Raw genomic sequence first — 25,354 nt, forward strand, 5'->3', positions numbered from 1 at the left:
GGCACACAGGTGGCAGAACGTGCAGCTAAAACAGTCACAGTGAGAGCTCTAAAAGCCCCCTGGTAAAGAAGCACAATGAGGGGAATAGATACTGACCACAAGTGGTAGCGGATGGCGCGTGTGATCACGGAAATGTACAGACAGCGTGAACGCACTGCAGATCTCTCCTCCACTCGCACTTCCTGATAGTCCCCTTCCAGCCAATGACCGGACATTTCCGTGATGCTCTGCGTGCATTTTTGTTTTTGTAGGGCTAACATGTTATCACACCTGCAGGCACACGCTAAGGGTTTGATTAAGCCTTCTACATCTGTATATCAATCGTTTTTTTTGCAAAAGTTAGACTATTAATTTGTTTGCATATAGGGGTAATTTGAACACGCAATGGCAAACTAATTGCTGGCGATCCAATACTGTATATACAGTATCATGATATATATCTCCTGATCCAGGATCCCCCCAAAGTTACTGTACGAAAGGATCAGTCCTGCACCGGGAGGCCTGACAAAACAAACTTGTACAGAGGGATGTGGTAAAGTGATCCAAGGCCACACTCTTATGATGCACCAATTAATACTTCCACATAATAATTCATGAGGAAGAGAAACCTGAGGAGACACTAGTCTAGGTAATGCCTAATGGTATGAAGGCTGTCACATACACGGATTAAATCCTGAGGAAATAGTAACTGCAATAAATAATGCAATACTACAGTATTTTCTGAAATAACTGATAGGGTATTGTAGTACCTAATACCAGTACTGAATCCAAAAGGATATAATCAATAACAAAAAGTATATACCAAAATTGGCAGACCTATGATTCTAGACTAGTGTGTCGTGAAGGTACAAATGTAGTACGGCGTATGGTCACTAAGCGAACTCAGATTGGTGAGAAATAATCACCTACACATATAATAATAACGCAACTGATGAATGGGTAAAAAACATCCTAAAAGGAAGGGATCCTATAAAGGGCTAGCATAAAATATGCAGAGAAGAAGCCCTGAGGCACGGTTCAGTCACCGTATCCAGTTATAGCCTCCTGTCTATTGTGAGCAATATATAATTGACAATACATATGGATCACCATGGATATATCCCCAAAAAAACAGACTGAAATGCTGTGCAGTCTGTATAGCAACAAGAGGTAGCTTCAAGGTAGGCAACATAGTAGCTGTGGGCTTTCTAACAGCTTCAATATATCTTAATAGATATCGGTTGCATGGTATTAACTAACTATATATCCATCCATGCAGGGCTTTTTCTCTGCATGTTTTATTTTCACTTACCTCCGCTTTATCTTTTTGAGTGCATTCATTGGGGAATCTTTCTGTTTGTTTTGTCAGTAGTCCCTTCATCCCTATTTGCACCATAAGATTTGCCTCATTGTTCTTTACTACTTCATTGTCACTTAAGCTGATGTGGGAGCTTTCCCCTCTTTCACCCCTCACCCCGTTTTATGAACTGCTCCGGGAGGCCCCAGATTTAGGTAAGGGGCCAGGGGCATGTACTTTAGGACAGGGATTGATCAAAATCAAGACCCTTTAACAAATACATACTGTACGTCTGGCAATGCTTCAATAGAAGGGCAACAAACCTGAAACAAATGACTATTCATACTACAGTACTGTATGGGGAAGACATTTTATTGATATCCTTACATTTTGACCACCTCATATTACAGTCAATGGGAGTTTCCTGAGCGTACTGAGTAAGCCCTTTGCTGATGAAGATCTGGACAGACTGAAATGTTGGCGCACTGTGTCAATATTTCAGTTACCATCCCCGTGCCGCCAGTCTTTTGAATGACTGTAATTCCTTCTGAGATGAAAGTAGTTTAATACCCACTGGTTTCTCTTGCAGTTTATTTTAGATTAAGACCTTTGGCCGTTGGCCCTCCATGCTCTTCATAAACTTTGGGGAGCGAGTCATTAGATCTGCATTTAATTAAACGTGTCCATCAAACATTTTATTGCCAATTAAAGAAGTTACTTACTTGTTACTGCTATTTTATCAGGCACTGGATTTATTTGACAGAATTCTGCTTCTGATGCACATTTTTGATAAATTATTAAGAATTCCCATTAATTTCTTTCAAATAGGACTCAGTCTATTACACAATTTCTTTATCATTTAATTACAGGACATCCTTGACTTATAAAATATGCAAGTGCAATAATTAAAGCTACTTTTTGAAAAGTAAGGCTAAGATATCTAAAAGTAATTTAAAGTATGCAATTTGTATAGTGGAATCTTTTCTCATGCTGACACAATACAGACCTCTTTTCTAATCAATGTACTTAGATTGTAAATGGGTATACTCCAGAGGTTCTAAACTCCAGTCTTCAAGCCCCCCCAAATAGGTCAGGTTTTAAGGATATCCCAGCTTCAGCACAGGTGGCTCAATCACTGGCTCAGTCGAAGACTTGTTAGGGGGTCATGAGGGCTGGAGTAGAGGACCCCTGGGTTACTCGATACTGTACTTTAGACGCCTTCTCTCCATCTCTGCTGATGACCTTTCAGAGAAAACCCTATTTCCCTCTTGCTCTGCTCCTTCATACATACCACAGGCCTTCCAAACTACAACCCAATGTCCATATGTAACATGTGAATGAGTAAAGCAGTTATAGAAGTACTAATGCTGTAGCTATGGACATGTAACTTGAAAGGAGGTCGATTTAGTAGAGGAGGTGTTGGTCTTGAATACACACATTTAGTGGTTCAATTCCTGTTTGGGAAACTTACACTTTACTGATTGGGCAAATACGTATTTATTTCAGTGCCTTCCAAGGACATTCTTAAAAAAAAGATGCATATTTCCCAGTAGGTGGGATGGCATGGACTAGTGCAGTGCAGAAGTTCTCAAACTGTGGTCTCTGGACCAATGTTGGTCGCCAAAAGACTTAAGTAGTGGTTCCTGGAGCATTTTAAAATTCACCCTCACTCTCTTTTCTAACGTCTGAGCATTTAATTTCACTACTATATATTAGATACAGATCTAGTGTTTTTTTTAATTGTTATACAGATGCAGTATATAGTGATGAACAAAGTATAGTATAATTATGGAGGTCCAATGATTATTAACACAACACTATACACAAGAAGACTACATCCGCTTCTCCCATTTACCCATGATAACTATATCCTCCCCTTCCCTACATTCCCCCGAATTAACCACAGCACAACCAGGATTTGGCTAAACCGACCACAACATTTATTTGAACAAGATTTCCCAATAATCCAAATCGGTCCTGGTGGCACCCCCATACATAGACTGCCTTATGCCCACCACCAGTAATACCAACTCGATGGACATCCCCCACTACCACCTAACCACCGCCTACTGGCAACTGGACAGTAATCAAACCCCCAACACTGCCATACGAGAGCAGCACACCAACCAACTCCATCCTCAGGAGTCCCTCACTAACCGGGATCACCGGCCCTTGTTATGACCATTCAAAGATACCCATCCCTTCTTTTCCTCCCCCAACACGGAACGCCTCTTTTTAACCTCGCTCTTTGTATTCCCATCCCGCTCTGCTATTTTTATTTCCACAATACACATTTATACTTGACTGCTAAGGGGGTTGGGTGGGTAGATTCAGCACGTTGTTCCTTCCAACTGCTATTCCTAGCCTACTTCCACTCCCCAAAACTCTGCCGTCCCCCTCCTTGCTAACCCAATAACCAGCACTCACCCTTCCCCATATAAATATCACCACAGAAACCAACCACGCCTCCCCCAATCCTGTCATGCACTCTTTCCATCCTATTTGTCAGGTACGTCTTCCAGGGAAACACGGGCTGACTTACACGTGGTTTGCGATATGTGACAGTTTGAGGACGGCGGCCCTTGTGAGAAGGTCACTGTCTTTGAAGTGGCTGAATCAGGTTGGAATCTCAGTGTCGGTTTATAATGCTTTGCCTCAGGCCCTGAAATGAGATATAGGGGGCAGGGAGACTAAGGCCGGGGCCCCGGTACCTGCTGAAGCCCGGTTTTGGTCAAAAAGGTTAGAAGGAAATTTTTCACGAATTTTTAGACGTTTTTGAAAATGTCGCGGGAAGCGAATCTCGGCGGCGATGTATATCTCTGACTGTAACTTGCGATGACCTGATGTTAAGAGGAGAATATTGGGGTAAGGTCGGAGCTCCCTTTTATATTCAATATATCTGTGCTGCGTAGGGTAGCAGGGTTATTATTTATTACATTTATATGTATTGCACGGGAAAGCGGAAAGCCATAAAAAAGCGAGGAGGGTCTCTGGAGATGAACCCCATTCATTTCAGCTCCGGGAACCCCCCGTTTCCGGAGATACGTACGTAGTGGGGGCGCCGGTAGCCACTGCCGGGTTCACATTATGGCGGATTTTCAAAGCTCCGTATCCTGTGACATCAACTGGTGCGGCTTCCTATTGGTCCATGTGACCGGGGGCTTTAAACTGCAGGAGATACCAGCACCCCCTATGGAGGGTAGTATCTCCAGAATAAGGGGGTTCCTGGAGCTAAAATTGTCGGGGTTCAGCCAATTGGCCCCTGCTTCAAACAAAAAAACACTTCATGTATTGCTCCTTTAAGTGATGTGTGTCACTGTGTGTGTCACTGTGTGTGTCACTGTGTGTGTCACTGTGTGTGTATCTGTGTGTGTCACTGTGTGTGTCACTGTGTGTGTCACTGTGTGTGTATCTGTGTGTGTCACTGTGTGTGCCACTGTGTGTGTCTCTGTGTGTCTCTGTGTGTGTCTCTGTGTGTGTCTCTGTGTGTGTCTCTGTGTCTGTCTCTGTGTGTGTCACTGTGTGTGTCACTGTGTGTGTCTTGTTAAATAATTGAATAAACTACATTCATAAATTATTGAAAATAATTTTGTGTTCGGGTGTCATTAGTGTCTCAGAGGAACAGAAACGAGGGGGTTACATATTTCCAATTACATTTCTTTTGAGTTCCAAATCACACTTCTTTACCCCACATTATACAAGTTATAGTGGGTAAAACAGTGACAACCCCCCCCCCCACACACACACACACACGTACAGTGTACAGCAAATTAAAATCCCCCGTGTGAGCACATTCACAACACGTCTCAGGCAGAAACAATAATACTTATAGTATAAGAAAAAGCACCCGTTATCACGATTTAACCCATTAAAGCTGCAGTATTACGGGGATAGATACTCAATGGGTTGGCACCTATAAATTCAGCAGAAACCGCTTTCCTTTGGGTTCATTTCGTTCAATGCCACTTCCCACAAATAAAGCGGTTTGTCAGGAGCATGTTGGAATAGTAATGACTTCCAAATAAGCTGGAATAGCGGTGGTGCTAATGACTTTACAAAAAGAGGTATTACCATCAGTGACTGTTGTATCACTGACACCGTACACACCACATCGTTTCCCGTGGTCAGCACACACATCACACCGGACACTACCGTATGTAACTGGCGTAAAGGCATCTAGAATAGCGAAGTGAAGATATCAGTGAATGTTCTGTATTGGCATGAACTGAGATAGTCTTTACCGAGTCCTCAGAGGCAATAAAGTTCTTATAAAACATTATGGGTCATATTTACCGTGTCCATAAAAAACACATTTTGCAGCCAGACGGTGGCTTTTGGTATAGCACTGCTTAGAAAATATGGGCCAGTGTGTTGATAGTGGATAGTTTGAGAACTTTTGATATAACTTTTGTTGCCAAACGTTCTATCAAAAAGTTTGCGAGTTTTGCAAGCGAAACTGCACCCGAGCGAATCCTGGCCGGTGCGAGTCCTGGCCGGTGCGAATCCTGGCCGGTGCGAATCCTGGCCGGTGCGAATCCTGGCCGGTGCGAATCCTGGCCGGTGCGAATCCTGGCCGGTGCGAATCCTGGCCGGTGCGAATCCTGGCCGGTGCGAATCCTGGCCGGTGCGAGTCCTGGCCGGTGCGAGTCCTGGCCGGTGCGAGTCCTGGCCGGTGCGAGTCCTGGCCGGTGCGAATCCTGGCCGGTGCGAATCCTGGCCGGTGCGAATCCTGGCCGGTGCGAATCCTGGCCGGTGCGAATCCTGGCCGGTGCGAATCCTGGCCATGGAGGTTCACGTGACGTCACAACGCAGGTGTTGTCAGACACACTTGTGAAGAACGTGGTTAACAGAGGGATTCGTGTTCAACTGTTTGTTATAAAACATAAACAAACGGTGTACATGCGGTGTGCATGCGGTGTACATGCGGTGTGCATGCGGTGTACATGCGGTGTGCATGCGGTGTGCATGCGGTGTGCAAACCGGGCTAGGGGGAGCAGAATACATGACCCAGAGCGGAGGTTACAAGTAAAGCATGGTACAGAGCAGGGGGGCTCAACTCCGGGCTGCAAGACCTCCCAACAGGTCAGGTTTTAAGGCTATCACTGCTTCAGCACAGGTGGCTCAATCAGTCCCTGCTTCAGCACAGGTGGCTCAATCAGTGGCTCAATCTTCAACTGAGCCACTGATTGAGCCACCTGTGCTGAAGCTGGGATATCCTTAAAACCTGACCTGTTGGGGGGGTCTTGAGGACTGGCGGTGAGTCCCCCTGCGATAGAGGGCGGGCTAGCGGTAGAGGACGGGCCAGCGGTAGAGGGCGGGCCGGCAGTAGAGGGCGGGCCGGCGGTAGAGGGCGGGCCAGCGTTAGAGGGTGGGCCGGCGGTAGAGGGCTTGCTAGTGGTAGAGGCCGGGCCAGTGGTACAGGGCGGGCTAGCGGTAGAGGGCGGGCTAGTGGTAGAGTGGGCTAGCGGTAGAGGGCGGGCCAGCGGTACAGGGCGGGCCAGCGGTAGAGGGCGGGCTAGTGGTAGAGGGCGGGCCAGCGGTACAGGGCGGGCCAGCGGTAGAGGGCGGGCCAGCGGTAGAGGGCGGGCCAGCGGTAGAGGGCGGGCTAGCGGTAGAGGGCGGGCCAGCGGTACAGGGCGGGCCAGCGGTAGAGGGCGGGCCAGCGGTAGAGGGCGGGCCAGCGGTAGAGGGCGGGCCAGCGGTAGAGGGCGGGCCAGCGGTAGAGGGCGGGCCAGCGGTACAGGGCGGGCCGGCGGTAGAGGGCGGGCCGGCGGTAGAGGGCGGGCCGGCGGTAGAGGGCGGGCCGGCGGTAGAGGGCGGGCCAGCGGTAGAGGGCGGGCCAGCGGTAGAGGGCGGGCCAGCGGTAGAGGGCGGGCCGGCATTCTGATTTTGCAGCTAGCACAGAAGGCTGGAAATGCTTCATATTTAAAGGCAAAGTAAAAACAGGACAGTAAAAACAGGACAGTAAAAACATTGTACCAGACTTAACAAGGAAAAATGACCCCAAGGGTACAATGGGATGCCCGGCTTTGATAAACACAGGGCAGCAGATAACTTTCATCCTCAGAGCTTATAACCTAAAAGGAAGAAGATATCGTGGAAATGCAAAGGTAGGCGGTGTGTGAGAGCGGTTACTCCCACCGAATGGCACACGGCAAAGTGACCAAATAAGTGAGACTTGGTGGAAGAGGCGGTAAATTACTTTGAATGCCTGACCTTGGAAACCTTCCTTGTGTGAGGGAGAAATTAAAGTCGATGATCCAATGAAAGAGACAATATCAGCAGATCCGGTCTGTTATACAGCTGACGTCCAGTGTTTCTGTTTAATGACCCTTTGTAAATGGTTCTGTTTATGAAAGAGCGTTTTTTTCACATTGTTTCCTTGCAAAAAAAAGGCATCGCCGCCACTGTCCGAAGAAAAACGTACTGCATTTTACTTCAGCATTTTATTTTTTAGTAGAGAAACTTCCTTTATGTCGTTACCCGCAGGCTGCGGTGTGCATTATATGTGACGGGGTTTGTGGAGTTGACACGTATCCTGGTAATGCACAGATGCAATGAAAAGGATAACTTACCATTTCTTATGCGTACTTGTGAAAACATCTGAATAAGGAAGAGATGGAGCTGTTAACAACGGTCGGTTACAAAGTATAATATGTAGCCTGCGATTGTTACTACCCCAATGGAGTGCTAGGTCTAACTGAAACGTCCCAAATAAGAAAAGGCCGGTTTCACTTCCCCCCCAATTATTTTTTGGCCCTTAAACATGGCATTGTGGTGGGTAACAAAGTATCGCTTCACATTTCTAATCCCACAACATTATATATGAGTACGCCAGTACTATATATAGCCGCGTAACATTATATATGAGTACGCCAGTGCTATATATAGCCGCGTAACATTATATATGAGTACTTCAGTACTATATATAGCCGCGTAACTTATATATGAGTACTTCAGTACTATATATAGCCGCGTAACATTATATATGAGTACGTCAGTACTATATATAGCCGCGTAACATTATACTGTATATGAGTACGCCAGTGCTATATATAGCCACGTAACATTATATATGAGTACGCCAGTGCTATATATAGCCGCGTAACATTATATATGAGTACTTCAGTACTATATATAGCCGCGTAACATTATATATGAGTACTTCAGTACTATATATAGCCGCGTAACATTATTTATGAGTACGTCAGTACTATATATAGCCGCGTAACATTATATATGAGTACTTCAGTGCTATATATAGCCGCGTAACATTATATATGAGTACGCCAGTACTATATATAGCCGCGTAACATTATTTATGAGTATGCCAGTACTATATATAGCCGCGTAACATTATATATGAGTACGTCAGTACTATATATAGCCGCGTAACATTATTTATGAGTACTTTAGTACTATATATAGCCGCGTAACATTATATATGAGTACTTCAGTACTATATATAGCCGCGTAACATTATATATGAGTACTTCAGTCCTATATATAGCTGCGTAACATTATAACTAATTTAGTAATCTGATTGCCAATATTTGGAGTCAGGAAGGAATTTATTTTCCCCTTATCATTAGGTGATATTTCACTGGGGTTTTTGCCTGCCTTGATCTGGATCAATATACTATAAATTCAAATATAGGATAAAGCAAGGGTGCGCAAACTTTTGAGTCTGCACCCTCTGCCTGCTCTCCCGCCTCCCCTTGTCACCGGCGTTTATGATGTCACGACATCAGCAACGTGTCGTCACGTGACACTGCGTTGCCATGGCGACGCGACACCTGAAGCCGCCGAAAGTCTAGAACTTACAGAGACCTTGTGCGCTCCCCCGGCATTTAATTTAAAATTGTGCCAGGCCTATGTAAGCACCCCCCCCCCCCCGTAAATCTCACACCCCTCCAGTTTGCACACCCCTGGAATAAAGTATCTATTGTCTAAATTCAGCATAGGTTGAACTTGATGTGGACATATTTCTTTTCTCAACCTCACCTAATGTGTAACTAGATGCAACAGAGCACAGTAACATATTTTTGAAGGCATTGTGGGTCCATTGTGGGAGCTTTACATATCCCAACAATTGTTGTTGTAAATACAAAAACCCTTACAAAAAAGAAATGTATTTTTAAAGTAGCTGAACAGTGTAGTATCAAGATTGGTCCAGCAGAAGTAGATCCATTATATAGTAAGTTGAGATACCAACAGATCTTCATAATGAAGATGGAATTATAGTGTCCAGAGCTATTGCTACTTCACAGTGTACACATTTGAAGAAGAAACATGTGGATTAGAAAGTTCAGTCTGTACACTGCTGTATAATTTCATCTATGAATAACTCTAATGTTGGTCCCGTCAAAGCCGGTGACAAATCTACATTTCTTTTTACGATAACCAACGTGATATTGAACGTGTAGATTATTTTCCCTCTTTCCCTGCTGTAAAAGCCTATTTCCCACATTAGTGCAGCATTTCATTTGCGTTAGTAAGCAAATGCAATTACAGAGGAGAAGGTGAACAGCTGTGTATGACCAAACCTAGATAAAACTTGAGAGTAATTAGATCCGATAGCAGCTCGCAATTACATAGAAAGGGAACCTGTTAAATGTTCTCATTTCTGATCGTCATGCAATTAGAACATTAGTTGCTAGATAATTAACTTCCATATTCAGGGGACGTACCAGTAACTGGCTCATTTTTTAGAACTGGCTCACCATAGCAGACGGTTTCCTTCCTTCCTATTTAACACCTCTCTGCTCCATCACACTACGCTGAACATTGTTTTCCTGTCCACTGAAGCCCTTCAATCACACATTTAGCATTCTTGTTAAAGGGCTGCTGACTTGTCAGGAACATCGCCCATTAGCCATACACATCCCAATAAATCATACTCACTGTTGACATAGGAGGGTTAAAATAAGGCAACGTTAACAACACGGAAATCCCAATAATATACAGATGTAGCCAGACACTGTTTTCTGTGCCGTGCGAAACCACGTCTAAATCCCCAACATTTATTTGCGTGTTGCGGCCCCAGGACTGCGCTGCAGCTGTAAAATTGAGTTTTTTTGCGGCGGTGTACAGTAGTACTCTGCAGTAACGATAGGTGGTGATAGTGTGTCTTTAATCTAAATACAATGTAACCCCCCCTTATGGCCATAAAAACTTCAGGTGACTAAAAAGTATTTTTAAAGTATGACATTATTATCAGAGTAAATTAGAGCTTAGAGATAAATAACAAAGACTTTGTAAAATAATGCAGTGCTCTTACAATAAAACAATCTTCTTCAACCGACATCTTCTTCTGTCTGTCTCTTGTACAGTTTCACCTGTAAAATAATTGTGAGATTGTTATTTATTAATAATCAAGAAGAAATAGATGCATTAATTACAACGTGCTGCGGTGTGTGTGCGCATGCGTGCTCTCTGTGAACTGTATGGAACGCATATGCATTTAATTGAATTTGTACACGTGCGTGGTACAGGTCTTCATAATGGAATGAAACGCATACATTACCTTAATTATCTATTATCGCTGGATGTGTTTCCTACACGAACAAGGTATTGACGTTGATCAGCCTGCCGAATCTGCAAAAAAAGGATGAAAACAAGGATTAAACAATGACAAAAAATAAATTACTGTATTAAAAACTGTATGTATTCAACATTTTCATTTTTTAGTCATCAGTTTAATAACTGATTAGTCCAGCCCACAGTCCACTGATGCCATAAAAGTCCATTGATTGTGTCTTTCATGGTATTGAACTCTACAGTAGTGCATTTATACTGCTTCCCAAGTTCATCTAATCCTGCAGCAGGTACCTGTACCCTAATAACCATCACACACAGCTCATCTCACCTCAAACCCAGCGCATCCCACTCCAAACCCTGCCCACTTCGCCCCGGACCCATCTAAGCCCAACTCAGACTGAGAGCCACCCCCCACAAAGTACAGAACTCTAGTTTAGGTATAACTGGTGCCTTAATCAGACATGATAAAGGATGTTAACAAGATGTAAAGAGTTGACCAAGCGCTTGCATGGATTGATACTGGAGATAAGTATCTTTGGGTAAAGCGCTATAAGCCTGCATGCAAATGTCAATGCATAACCAAGTATGCAGGTCCTAACACTACAATGTGAACCTTGTGTTAATTACATTTCTATCTGGCAGCAGTTGTTTGGACGTAGGTGCCCCCTCCTCCCAGAGCTCGCCCCTCCCCACCTTTTTAACTTGGGATGTTTTTTTCATTTTGCTGTATGGACAAGGCTCACATACAGAGGTAAAAGGGAAGGTTCACAGTGTAGTGTTAGGACCTGCATATTTGGTTATACCTGGACGTTGGCATGCATGCTTATAGCACTTTGGCCAAAGGGTTTAAATACTTATTACCATATATATTGTACATGCTCAGTAGCACTCCTTTTGACATATATATATTTGTGATATGGTGGGTGTTGGGGTTGGAGCTTGCTTGGAATGTCTGTGTTATTAAGAGACCGACAAATAGATACAACCAGAGACCAAGGGAGTCTTTGTTTGTTTAAAGCTGCTGCCGCGTCTTGGTGCTGGGGGAGGGTAATGTCTCTAGTCTTTTTTTAAGCCTTCTTCGGTATGCAACAGTTTGCGAGGTTTGCAATGCTCTAACTGCTGTAAAACCCTCCCCTCCCATAGAGTGACAGCAGGAACCTTAGGTCAGGATGGGAACATTATCCCTTGCATTTATTTATGTGAAACACCGATAATTTAGTAATTTGCTGGAACATTATAGTAGGAAAGTGTTGTAAATTATCTTTTTAATGTCGCTGTTTACCTAAAAGCCATTCAAATTGACTGAAATCATTAAAAGCTGTGATTATTTGTACTTTTCCTATCCTCCAACACCTGGGAAGTCTCTCCTCCTGCATCTCACTATGCCCTCCCTATTGCTTTTTCAGTTTACTGTTTCCTCACTCATTTGTGAACGTCTCTGTTCTCTACAACTTCCCCGCTCCCCACTGCACCATTATTTATACACCTCTCTCCCAACAACTTCTTTACCCCTCAATAAAAAACACCCCCACAAATCCTCTATTCACACCCTCTATCTACTCCTTCCTGCTGCTGGGGATCTCCCCCAAGCCTGAACTAAGACATACACACCTGATCTCACCCACGCCTCCCAGCCATCTCTTCCCAGTAAATGGTGTTAACCTTCTGAATTAATACTGACCAACCTTAAAACTCGCCACACAAATTAAGCATCCCAACAGTCTGCACTCTTGGCTACTGTCCCACAGTCACTCCTACCACCCATTGTGACCAAGCACTGCCATCTACAGCACTTACTCCCTCACCTGCAGTCTCTGTAAGTTTCCCCTCAAACCTCTTAGATTGTAAGCTCTTCGGGGCAGGGATTTCCTTTCCTATTGTCTGATTTTGCTGCACTTAATGTATTTTAATTCCCTGTACTGTATTCTTTGTGAAGCGCTGAGTACACTTTTGGCGCTATATAAATAAAGACATACAATACAATTAATAAAAACTTTTCTTTATTTATTTAAAAAAATGTACAAAAAAAAAAGCTACTCACAAGTAGCATGGTTACTATGCGGAAACAATAAAAAAAACTTTCAATTACACCGATGTATGACTTATTCTCAGAAGCAACTTATTATTCTGAAGACAAAGCATGAAAACAGTAACCTTTGGCCAATATGGTAAATTATCAATGCATCTACTATAATGTTTGAATGCACAACATACTGTTTGCAAATACTGTTTGCTGCCATTGTTACAAGCCTGCTGCCTTAACCACAGGTGTCTGTATTTACTTAAAGCTACAGCCGCGTCTTGGTTCTGTCACGGCTTCGTGTTGGGCCAGAGGGTCCTGGAGCTTTGAAAAAGGGCCATAATTCTGAACCCTGGAGCAGCTACTGGTACCTACTATGGAGGTAAGTATCTCAGGAAGCAGGGGGACACCGGAGATGAAATGAATGGGGGTCCGCTCCGGAGACCCCCTGCTTCAAGCGTGTATTTAAAAAAAAAAATAAGAGACAAAATGAAAGAAATATACCCGGCTTGGATTGCATCTTAACAAGGTTTCACAAGCAGTAACAGAATGACAGCAGCCTGTAAGATGTGCTGTATACATTCCAGAAAAGTCTTCAAACAGAACACAGCAGGGAATGTGTACAGATAATCACTGCTGCTTTTGATTGGAGTGCATGTATGTAATGCATTAAATACAATTACAGTGATTCCACTTACACAGGGATTTTAAACAGGTCTGAGAAAATGGATAATATTTTTGGGGGTGTTGCTGAAATAGGTCATTACTGGGGGATTTGAATTTGCACTGTGCTATTCAGAATGGAAAAGGAAATAAATGATAAAGCATTTTTTTACAGTTAAAGTACAATATAGCAAAGAAAATGTCTTAATATGCCTTCTAACTGGTCTGGTTTTTTAAATATGAATTTCTTGAAATCACCAGCTTGCAGGCATGAGACACACATATTGTCAATTTGCAAGAGTGCAGAAATAGAATAAATCGTTGATGCCTAATTTCATGCCCTCTAAAAATCAAGCTCCCAATGCATTAAATCTGATGTGATAGGAGGTGTGTGTGTGTGTGTGTGTGTGTGTGTGTGTGTGTGTGTGTGTGTGTGTGTGTGTGTGTGTGTGTGTGTGTGTGTGTGTGTGTGTGTGTGTGTGTGTGTGTGTGTGTGTGTGTGTGTGTGTGTGTGTGTGTGTGTGTGTGTGTGTCTTTCATGGGAGGTCAAGCAAAACAGAAGCCCAGATAAAGGTTATTTTACTCCTAGATAACAATTACGTTTAGCTGGCCAGTGTGTTTGGGACATTTACCTAAATAATTCTTTGCAGTCGGAGCTGTCAGAGTATTGCATGCACTTCTCTTTATCTTGGGATGCATGGCGATTGTAATTGACAGATTACCTGTGTAGCACAATACGACAACTTTTATCTTCTGTACCAACATAAGAACTGAAAATACGTTACTGTTCAAAGTCTTAATAATAATACTCACAAAACTACAAAAAGTTTTTGCAGAGTTGGAGCACAGGACTAGGGCCTAACAGATTCATAATATGTAGGGATACTGTACGTCCACATTTTCCAGGACATGTGAGGCTTTTTAATATAAAGTCGCCGCTCTGGAGGAGGCTTTAGGAGGAGGTGTCCTGTTGTATAGGTCTCCCCAGCGGGGGACGATCGCTGTGAACCTGAGGCAGTTACATAAATCCAGTGAGTGCGCCTAATTCTTTCTTCCATCATCAAAATATTTACAGCTTTGCTCAAATTAACCAAAATATTAGGAAAACACATTTATTTGGCTGTGTACATCATCAGATAGTCTTCACTTGAACATTTGACAATTACTTTTCACAAAGCAAAACAATATCGCACATCTCTATCTACAGGAAACTGTACACTTTACATTGAGTTTTTTTTTGGTGTTTTTCAACTTTTTCTGCCTAATGTGTGAAGCAGAAGTCCTTGTCACACGCCTCCACAATCTGCTGTGAAGCTGTCTCTCTCGTGCTGGAGGAGATGTGAGTCACTTTAATTTAAATAGGGCTAACCTGTCCTGCAGCACAGGGAAGACAGCTTCACGGCACATTGTTATAGCGGCAGACGATGAAGTTAGAGTTCACGTGACATTATTTGGTTCAGAGCCCTGAGTTCTCACTCACTTGGATCCTTGGACCTTAGCAGTTATGTTCTGTATGTATATTTCCAGATATATTTAAAACCAGAGACAGAACATAAAACACAGACTGAGCTCAGTTTTAGCACATCCAGTGAAACTCATACACGGTACAGTGCCTAAATATATATGTATAAATATCTATTAAGTAAAATGGTCTTTTAGTTTAACATTTTTGGCAGACCACAATTCAGGGGTCCCTAACGCTAATATAAATTCTTAATAACCTGTGTAATAACAGGAAGAATGATTTATAGTAAATCTGTCAATATTAGTTGCAAAGTTCTAAGTCTGATTGAGTGCGCCAATCCCATCGGAACCGGCTCTTCAGAAGCGTTTTCGCACACTTTGAGGCTATGAGAATTGCCCCTGAGTGTGCTAACACGAGTTTGTGAAAGATTCTTTTTAGCATTTACGTGACAAGTTAATATCAAATACAATTTGGAGGTCAGAAGATGAAAGAATGAGGTATATGTCTTCATTATACTGCAATATAAATAATAGCTTTATGCCTAACGTGAGATAAATAGGCTGTCCCTTTCTTACCTACTGCCTCTTTCATCCTTCACTGGCTTTTCGCCTCGTGAATTTTATTTTTCCAAGGACACAATTTTCCAATTCTGTGTAATTTTACAAATCATAAAAAGGGAGAAACATTTCTCAATATAGAAAAATATTATATGTCAGGGGAAGTGACAAGCAGAAGGGCAAAATGTAATCAATACACTATGGACTGTGTTTAAAGGTTACACTACTTGAGCATCTTAATTAACTTGGTTCCATGGATTTCATATGGAAAGTACAATAGCTTGCAGTCAACACGTGAAGTGATGGTAACCAGGGCTCTTATTGTATGCCAGCGAAGGCTGCACAAGTCACCCATGAGCTACTCATCAAAAGACAAAGCACAAAAGGATGTGTATTATTATTAGGTACACTTACTGGGTTAACAGGTCTGGAATGGATACAACTCATTTGTATTGGTTTCAGACGAACAAAGATGGCAGCACTCAAAAGAACCAGGATTTACAGATGCAGCGTCCGTTATTCGAACATTTCACGTGTTGTATACCTCGGAATACCCATGTCATGGCGCGTCATTACCGCGTGTTGTATACCTCGGAATACCCATGTCATGGCGCGTCATTACCGCGTGTTGTATACCCCGGAATACCCATGTCATGGCGCGTCATTACGGCGTGTTGTATACCTGGGAATACCCATGTCATGGCGCATCATTACTGTGTGTTGTATACCTGGGAATACCCATGTCATGGCGCATCATTACCGCGTGTTGTATACCTCGGAATACCCATGTCATGGCGTGTCATTACCGCGTGTTGTATACCCCGGAATACCCATGTCATGGCGCGTCATTACGGCGTGTTGTATACCTGGGAATACCCATGTCATGGCGCATCATTACTGTGTGTTGTATACCTGGGAATACCCATGTCATGGCGCATCATTACCGCGTGTTGTATACCTCGGAATACCCATGTCGTGGCGCGTCATTACCGCGTGTTGTATACCTGGGAATACCCATGTCATGGCGCGTCATTACCGTGTGTTGTATACCTCGGAATACCCATGTCATGGCACGTCATTACCGCGTGTTGTATACCTGGGAATACCCATGTCATGGCGCGTCATTACCGCGTGTTGTATACCTCGGAATACCCATGTCATGGCACGTCATTACCGTGTGTTGTATACCTCGGAATACCCATGTCAGGGCGCGTCATTACCGCGTGTTGTATACCTGGGAATACCCATGTCATGGCGCGTCATTACCGCGTGTTGTATACCTGGGAATACCCATGTCATGGCGCGTCATTACCGCGTGTTGTATACCTGGGAATACCCATGTCATGGCGCGTCATTACCGCGTGTTGTATACCTCGGAATACCCATGTCATGGCGCGTCATTACCGCGTGTTGTATACCTCGGAATACCCATGTCATGGCGCGTCATTACCGCGTGTTGTATACCTGGGAATTCCCATGTCATGGCGCGTCATTACCACGTGTTGTATACCTCGGAATACCCATGTCATGGCGCGTCATTACCGCGTGTTGTATACCTCGGAATACCCATGTCATGGCGCGTCATTACCGCGTGTTGTATACCTCAGAATACCCATGTCATGGCGCGTCATTACCGCGTGTTGTATACCTCGGAATACCCATGTCATGGCGCGTCATTACCGCGTGTTGTATACCTCGGAATACCCATGTCATGGCGCGTCATTACCGCGTGTTGTATACCCCGGAATACCCATGTAATGGCGCGTCATTACAGTGTGTTATATACCTCGGAATACTCATGTCATGGCGCGTCATTACAGTGTGTTATATACCTCGGAATACCCATGTCATGGCGCGTCATTACCGTGTGTTATATACCTCGGAATACCCATGTCATGGCGCGTCATTACCGCGTGTTGTATACCTCAGAATACCAATGTCATGGCGCGTCATTACCGCGTGTTGTATGCCTCAGAATACCCATGTCATGGTGCATCATTACCGCGTGTTGTATACCCCGGAATACCCATGTCATGGCACGTCATTACCACGTGTTATATACCTGGGAATACCCATGTCATGGCGTGTCATTACCGCGTGTTGTATACCTCGGAATACTCATATCATGGCGCATCATTACAGCGTGTTGTATACCTGGGAATACCCATGTCATGGCGCGTCATTACCGCGTGTTGTATACCTCGGAATACCCATGTCATGGCGCGTCATTACCGCGTGTTGTATACCTCAGAATACCAATGTCATGGCGCGTCATTACCGCGTGTTGTATGCCTCAGAATACCAATGTCATGGCGCGTCATTACCGCGTGTTGTATACCTCAGAATACCAATGTCATGGCGCGTCATTACCGCGTGTTGTATGCCTCAGAATACCCATGTCATGGTGCGTCATTACCGCATGTTGTATACCCCGGAATACCCATGTCATGGCGTGTCATTACCGCGTGTTGTATACCTCGGAATACTCATATCATGGCGCATCATTACAGCGTGTTGTATACCTGGGAATACCCATGTCATGGCGCGTCATTACCGCGTGTTGTATACCTCGGAATACCCATGTCATGGCGTGTCATTACCGCGTGTTGTATACCCCGGAATACCCATGTCATGGCGTGTCATTACCGCGTGTTGTATACCTCGGAATACTCATATCATGGCGCATCATTACAGCGTGTTGTATACCTGGGAATACCCATGTCATGGCGCGTCATTACCGCGTGTTGTATACCTCGGAATACCCATGTCATGGCGCGTCATTACCGCGTGTTGTATACCTGGGAATACCCATGTCATGGCGTGTCATTACCGCGTGTTGTATACCTGGGAATACCCATGTCATGGCGCGTCATTACCGCGTGTTGTATACCTCGGAATACTCATGTCATGGCGCGTCATTACCACGTGTTGTATACCTGGGAATACCCATGTCATGGCGCGTCATTACCGCATGTTATATACCTGGGAATACCCATGTCATGGCGCGTCATTACCGCATGTTATATACCTGGGAATACCCATGTCATGGCGCGTCATTACCGCGTGTTGTATACCTCGGAATACCCATGTCATGGCGCGTCATTACCGCGTGTTGTATACCTCGGAATACCCATGTCATGGCACGTCATTACCGCGTGTTGTATGCCTGGGCATACCCATGTTATGGCGCGTCATTACCGCGTGTTGTATACCTCGGAATACCCATGTCATGGTGCGTCATTACCGCGTGTTGTATACCCCGGAATACCCATGTTATGGCGCGTCATTACCACGTGTTGTATACCTGGGAATACCCATGTCATGGCGCGTCATTACCGCATGTTATATACCTGGGAATACCCATGTCATGGCGCGTCATTACCGCGTGTTGTATACCTCGGAATACCCATGTCATGGCGCGTCATTACCGCATGTTATATACCTGGGAATACCCATGTCATGGCGCGTCATTACCGCGTGTTGTATACCTCGGAATACCCATGTCATGGCGCATCATTACCGCGTGTTGTATACCTCGGAATACCCATGTCATGGCGCGTCATTACCGCGTGTTGTATACCTCGGAATACCCATGTCAGGGCACGTCATTACCGCGTGTTGTATGCCTGGGCATACCCATGTCATGGCGCGTCATTACTGCGTGTTGTATGCCTGGGCATACCCATGCCATGGCGCGTCATTACCGCGTGTTGTATACCTCGGAATACCCATGTCATGGTGCGTCATTACCACGTGTTGTATACCTCGGAATACCGATGTCATTGCGCGTCATTATCGCGTGTTGACTCGTGTTTTATCGAGTGCAGAAAATGGCGTTTTAGTGTTCTAGTTTTTAAACACCTGCAAAGTGACACAGTAGCACAGTACTGTACACATTACAATTCATTCATTTCTGCCACGGAAACGCGAAGAATTGCACCCGAAGAAATCGGGATCCATGAAATTCAAACAAATCAACCGCGTGATTGGCCGCGTAGAGTACAGCAGCGCACACAAAAACGGCTCCGTGATATGTTTGAATAACGGCCGCTGCATCTGTAGGACTTGTCCATGCACAGTAAATAAGTCAAGTCCATAGAAAAGAGAAGTATCCCCGGGGGTCCTGGAAATACCTGCACCGGATACATGTAGGGGCTTATTCTATATCAACCCAGGCAGCCAAAGTCAATAGAGAATTTTGGCCGAAGCGAGCCCAATCGCCACTGTCCCTGACATAGAATAAGTCCCATGTTACTGAACATGACCATATATATATATTACACACAGTATATATATCATCATCATAATCTCCACCAGTGTCTCCCCACCGCTGGATGAAGCCCCCCCAATGATCTTCCAGGTCCTGCGATCTTCTGATCTCATCCTCCCATATTACTTTTGGTCATCGTCTTGGTCTTTTACTTTCCCTTGGAATCCAGTTGAGTGCAATCATTGTCCAACGATGGTCATTTTCTTCTTGTTCAGCCAGCTGTCATTTTAATTTCTTTACCCATCTGATGATGTCACAGACTTTTGTTGAGTTTCAAACCTATTCATTATTTTTATTGTCTCTTCAGGTAATACCCAGCATGCATCTCTCCATACTCCGGGTAATACCCTGCATGCATCTCTCCATACTCCGGGTAATACCCAGCATTATCTCTCCATACTCCGGGTAATACCCAGCATGCATCTCTCCATACTCCGGGTAATACCCAGCATGCATCTCTCCATACTCCGGGTAATACCCAGCATGCATCTCTCCATACTCCGGGTAATACCCAGCATGCATCTCTCCATACTCCGGGTAATACCCAGCATTATCTCTCCATACTCCGGGTAATACCCAGCATGCATCTCTCCATACTCCGGGTAATACCCAGCATGCATCTCTCCATACTCCGGGTAATACCCAGCATGCATCTCTCCATACTCCGGGTAATACCCAGCATGCATCTCTCCATACTCCGGGTAATACCCAGCATGCATCTCTCCATACTCCGGGTAATACCCAGCATGCATCTCTCCATACTCCGGGTAATACCCAACATTATCTCTCCAAACTTCATTGAGTTTTCTGAAACTTCTGAACTATCTTTGCAGTTAGGGACTACATTTCACGTATCCCTACGTGCGCACGGGCAGAATACACGAATCAAACACTTTCTTCTTGCGGCACAATGGAAAGTTCCCTGAAAGATTGTCTTGTTTCGTCCAAATGCTCCATCCCATGGTTTTCCTACTGATTTCATTCAAATGGTTCCCATCCACTGTTATTTGCCGGCCAAGGTAGACATTTGTCCTTGACTTCTTCTAGTTCTAATCCATTTATGAAGCAGGGATATACTTACAGCCGGACCTGTTTGTGGCCCTTGAGGACTGGAGTTGGTGACCCCTGATCTAAACCAACTTTAGATCTTGTTAGTAAGTTGCTGGTTGCTCATGCAGATATAGGGCTTACAGGTAAAGAAACCCCGGAGAACGTCTTGGTTTCCTCCACTATAACAAGTCCAAAACATGCACATGGAGGAGAAGAAGAAGGCGGTACCGGTACTTCCAAATACTACAAGCAATTAACAGCAGTAACTGACCAGTTATTTTATTACCCCACGACAAATGAATACACTGTAACCAATGTCTTTGTTTTTTGTATGGGGGGGAGCAATGAGTTCTTACACTCAGGAAGTGGTCATACCCTCCTTATTAAATGGAAAACTAATGTGAGCTGAGTGAATAAAGCAGACCTCAGCACCGGGGTTAGCACAGTATCTCCTTCACGGGTACGTACAAGTACACTTCATTCTTGTAGAAAGTAATTTTCATATTGCATATTTAAAACTCTTTATAACATTGGGCTAATTTGGAATTTAGGGCAAATATATCAAGCGTTGCTAATGTATGTGGGATTGTGTAAAAAATAGAAAGTTAAATATATGTTTATGATTGCAAGAGCTTTTTTCCTACAGATATTTGTTCAGCTTCCTACTGTACTTTGTTACTCTTCCTGGTAATATTATTATTTGTATAATACTGTACAGTATGTAGCATGTTTATTATGTAGAAAAATAACCAAGGTACCAAGCAGTACTTAACCCACAGAGACTTTGGGAAAACAATGCATGCAAATAACTGGGTTGCAGCCATAGCTCTTACTAAACAACTGGGTAATTAGTCTTGTATCTTAATTTAAAACCAATTAATGAGTTGGTGGCATTTGTTAATATGACTAGAAAATATTGCTCTTTCTTTAGCTCCCTCCTGGCTAGGGCCAGGCTAGTGTTGCATTCAACAAAGGCACTTGGTAAGTTGCTATCACTGAATGATGAGGTCACGTGTTGTACTATAATGCTGCAAAGTGCTGCATTGTTTCATCGAAATGTTTCAGTACTCACCACATGCTGTATACTGTGATCTCCTTAGGGCTGTTATACACAGCATGCGGCCATGCGTGCCTATGCGAACGCGCGTGCACGTGCCGCATGCTTTTCATGTTTATAGAGCAGGGAGCTGTGTATGTGTGTGAATGTGTGTATGTGTGTGTATGTGTGTGTATGTGCGTGTATATGTGTGTGCATGGGTTGTGTGAGTGACAGGAAGACCCAAGCGAGATTTTTTAAAGAAAATAAAAGTTTAATAAATATTTTTTTCTGTTCCGCAATCATTGACACACACACACACACACACACACACACACACACACACACACACACACACACACACACACACACACACACACACACACACACACACACACACACACACACACCCATACAAACACACACATACACACACACATACACACATTTCAGAGCCGGTAGCGGCGTGAAAAGATGAATTTCTTCATCTTCGCCGCCGTCTGTCGCCTCCCCGCTCCCTGCCGTGCGCGTGTGCGGCCCTTCTATAGAAAGGCTGACTGACGTCAGCCAACTACAATTCCGCGCGCACGGCGTAGCGCGAGCGCACTGCACTATAGAACGTGCCTTACTTACCAACACAACAGAGAGAAAAACAACATGTCTGCCCTTACTGGCGCTATCATCATATCCCACAAACAGCATACACTGTATATCATTCGTATCTGAATGTGACTCACCATGAGGTCACTAAGTTAACTAGTCTTTCGTACTGTATATAGGTGACTTTGTTGTGCTTGTTTGCATGTAATTTCCCAGAATCCCTTGCTGCAGTGGAAGCACTGTATGCTAAGAGATAATGGGGAAAGATGGGGCTGCAGACCAGAGACGTGTGAATGTGCTCACACGAGATATTTGTCTTTGCCATACTCTATATAAGAAGTCAGGGACTACATGTACTGTATACAGAGTTGCTCTCAATGTGCCTCTCCTCTCGCTTCCTCTCCGAATGAGACTGAATTGCTCCCCCTCAAGGAGTACGCTTTTAAAGCATATGGAATATGGACCCAAGAGAGTGAGGTATATGCTATTGCGACACAGTATAGTTTGAATAATGTTGCTATCGCCTGTATGTAAAAGTGACCATACTGGTGTTAACATTCGCATCCGCTTATGTGGGGCGGAGTGATTATTTAATCCTGGTTTCTCATTGTTCCTTAGGGAAAAGACGGTCTGTTGTCAAGATCAACCCTCTGTGTTCTTTTCTGGAGACCTTTACGTTGCATGATACTGTAAGTAAGCTCTTTGGAACATTGCTGACAAAGCCGTTAACCAATCAATGATCTAATCTCACTGTCATATCAATAATTTTAAGGTGGTTCGTAAACATTAAATACAAACAGTAAATTAACGGAATTAAAAGTGGTGAAATAAACTTTAAATGTATTTTCTTTTTACATATTGATAACACCATTGTATAAATAAATAGTACAATTAATGTTAAATGCCTTGTAAATGGAAGTTATTATACTACTGTAGCATAATTCTGTATGCACTCAGAGCAACAGCTATTGTATAGTTAAAGGTTTCTATCCCTACTGGCTATTGATTACAACCAAGGGCTATTAATCTTTATGTTTCACTGTAACAAAAACAATTAACAGTCGGAGAATGATCACAGGGAGGAATATTCATCGAGCACATCAGATAATGCATTTGGCCTTTGTGAATGCGTGACCACGGCGAGAAAACGAACAGTTTTCCATGCGCAAATAAAACGCCATTCTACATGTAACACTGCTCTCAATAAGCTAATACTTTCTTACGTGTGCAGCTGCTTGTAAGGACTGAGCATTTCTAATTTAAATGGACTTGTATCACACCGTGTATGAGGAGTGCTCAACTCCAGTCCTCAAGATGGTCGGCATGATGTCGGTGCCACCGCACGAGCCCCGCGGTAACAGGGGCCCCCACAACAATACAACTGATTTGCGGGGGAGAGCGTGGGGCCTCTGTAACTCTCTTACCTTCTACGGCAGCCCCTCCTCCTGGAGAGGCCCGGCTCACACCCGCGTCAGAGAGACGCCCAGCTCGCACCCACACCAGAGAGACGCCCAGCTCGCACCCACACCAGAGAGAGGCCCAGCTCGCACCCACACCAGAGAGAGGCCCAGCTCACACCCGCGTCAGAGAGACGCCCAGCTCGCACCCACACCAGAGAGACGCCCAGCTCGCACCCACACCAAAGAGAGGCCCAGCTCGCACCCACACCAAAGAGAGGCCCAGCTCGCACCCACACCAGAGAGATGCCCAGCTGGCACCCACACCAGAGAGACGCCCAGCTCGCACCCACACCAGAGAGACGCCCAGCTCGCACCCACACCAGAGAGACGCCCAGCTCGCACCCACACCAGAGAGAGGCCCAGCTCGCACCCACACCAGAGAGAGGCCCAGCTCGCACCCACACCAGAGAGGCCCAGCTCGCACCCACACCAGAGAGACGCCCAGCTCGCACCCACACCAGAGAGAGGCCCAGCTCGCACCCACACCAGAGAGGCCCAGCTCGCACCCACACCAGAGACGCCCAGCTCGCATCCACAACAGAGAGACGCCCAGCTCGCACCCACACCAGAGAGACACCCAGCTCGCACCCACACCAGAGAGACACCCAGCTCGCACCCACACCAAAGAGAGGCCCAGCTCGCACCCACACCAGAGAGATGCCCAGCTCGCACCCACACCAAAGAGAGGCCCAGCTCGCACCCACACCAGAGAGAGGCCCAGCTCGCACCCACACCAGAGAGACACCCAGCTCGCACCCACACCAGAGAGACGCCCAGCTCGCACCCACACCAGAGAGACACCCAGCTCGCACCCACACCAGAGAGACGCCCAGCTCGCACCCACACCAGAGAGACACCCAGCTCGCACCCACACCAGAGAGATGCCCAGCTCGCACCCACACCAGAGAGACACCCAGCTCGCACCCACACCAGAGAGACACCCAGCTCGCACCCACACCAGAGAGAGGCCCAGCTCGCACCCACACCAGAGAGGCCCAGCTCGCACCCACACCAGAGAGAGGCCCAGCTCGCACCCACACCAGAGAGACGCCCAGCTCGCACCCACACCAGAGAGGCCCAGCTCGCACCCACACCAGAGAGAGGCCCAGCTCGCACCCACACCAGAGAGGCCCAGCTCGCACCCACACCAGAGAGAGGCCCAGCTCGCACCCACACCAGAGAGAGGCCCAGCTCGCACCCACACCAGAGAGAGGCCCAGCTCGCACCCACACCAGAGAGACACCCAGCTCGGACCCACACCAGAGAGACGCCCAGCTCGCACCCACACCAGAGAGACGCCCAGCTCGCACCCACACCAGAGAGAGGCCCAGCTCGCACCCACAGCAGAGAGAGGCCCAGCTTGCACCCACACCAGAGAGGCCCAGCTCGCACCCACACCAGAGAGAGGCCCAGCTCG

At 45.3% G+C, this 25,354-nt stretch overlaps 1 protein-coding gene across 4 annotated transcripts in view; it reads left to right on the top strand.

The window, feature by feature from the left end:
* LOC142464706 (chemerin-like receptor 1) overlaps positions 1-25,354 on the top strand; it is a 117,793-nt gene that overhangs the window by 66,192 nt on the left and 26,247 nt on the right. For 2 of the 4 annotated variants that reach the window (XM_075568125.1, XM_075568124.1), the window contains exon 2: positions 23,096-23,166. The exons of 1 other annotated variant lie outside the window; for it this stretch is intronic. The gene's annotated coding sequence lies outside the window, so the exon portion shown is untranslated. Of the gene's footprint in view, positions 1-452; positions 516-23,095; positions 23,167-25,354 lie in introns of those variants that run through there. One more of the 4 variants, XR_012787700.1, reaches the window with a different exon arrangement.

Source organism: Ascaphus truei, chromosome 13 (genome assembly GCF_040206685.1).
Source record: "Ascaphus truei isolate aAscTru1 chromosome 13, aAscTru1.hap1, whole genome shotgun sequence".
Classification (NCBI taxonomy): Eukaryota; Metazoa; Chordata; class Amphibia; order Anura; family Ascaphidae; genus Ascaphus; species Ascaphus truei.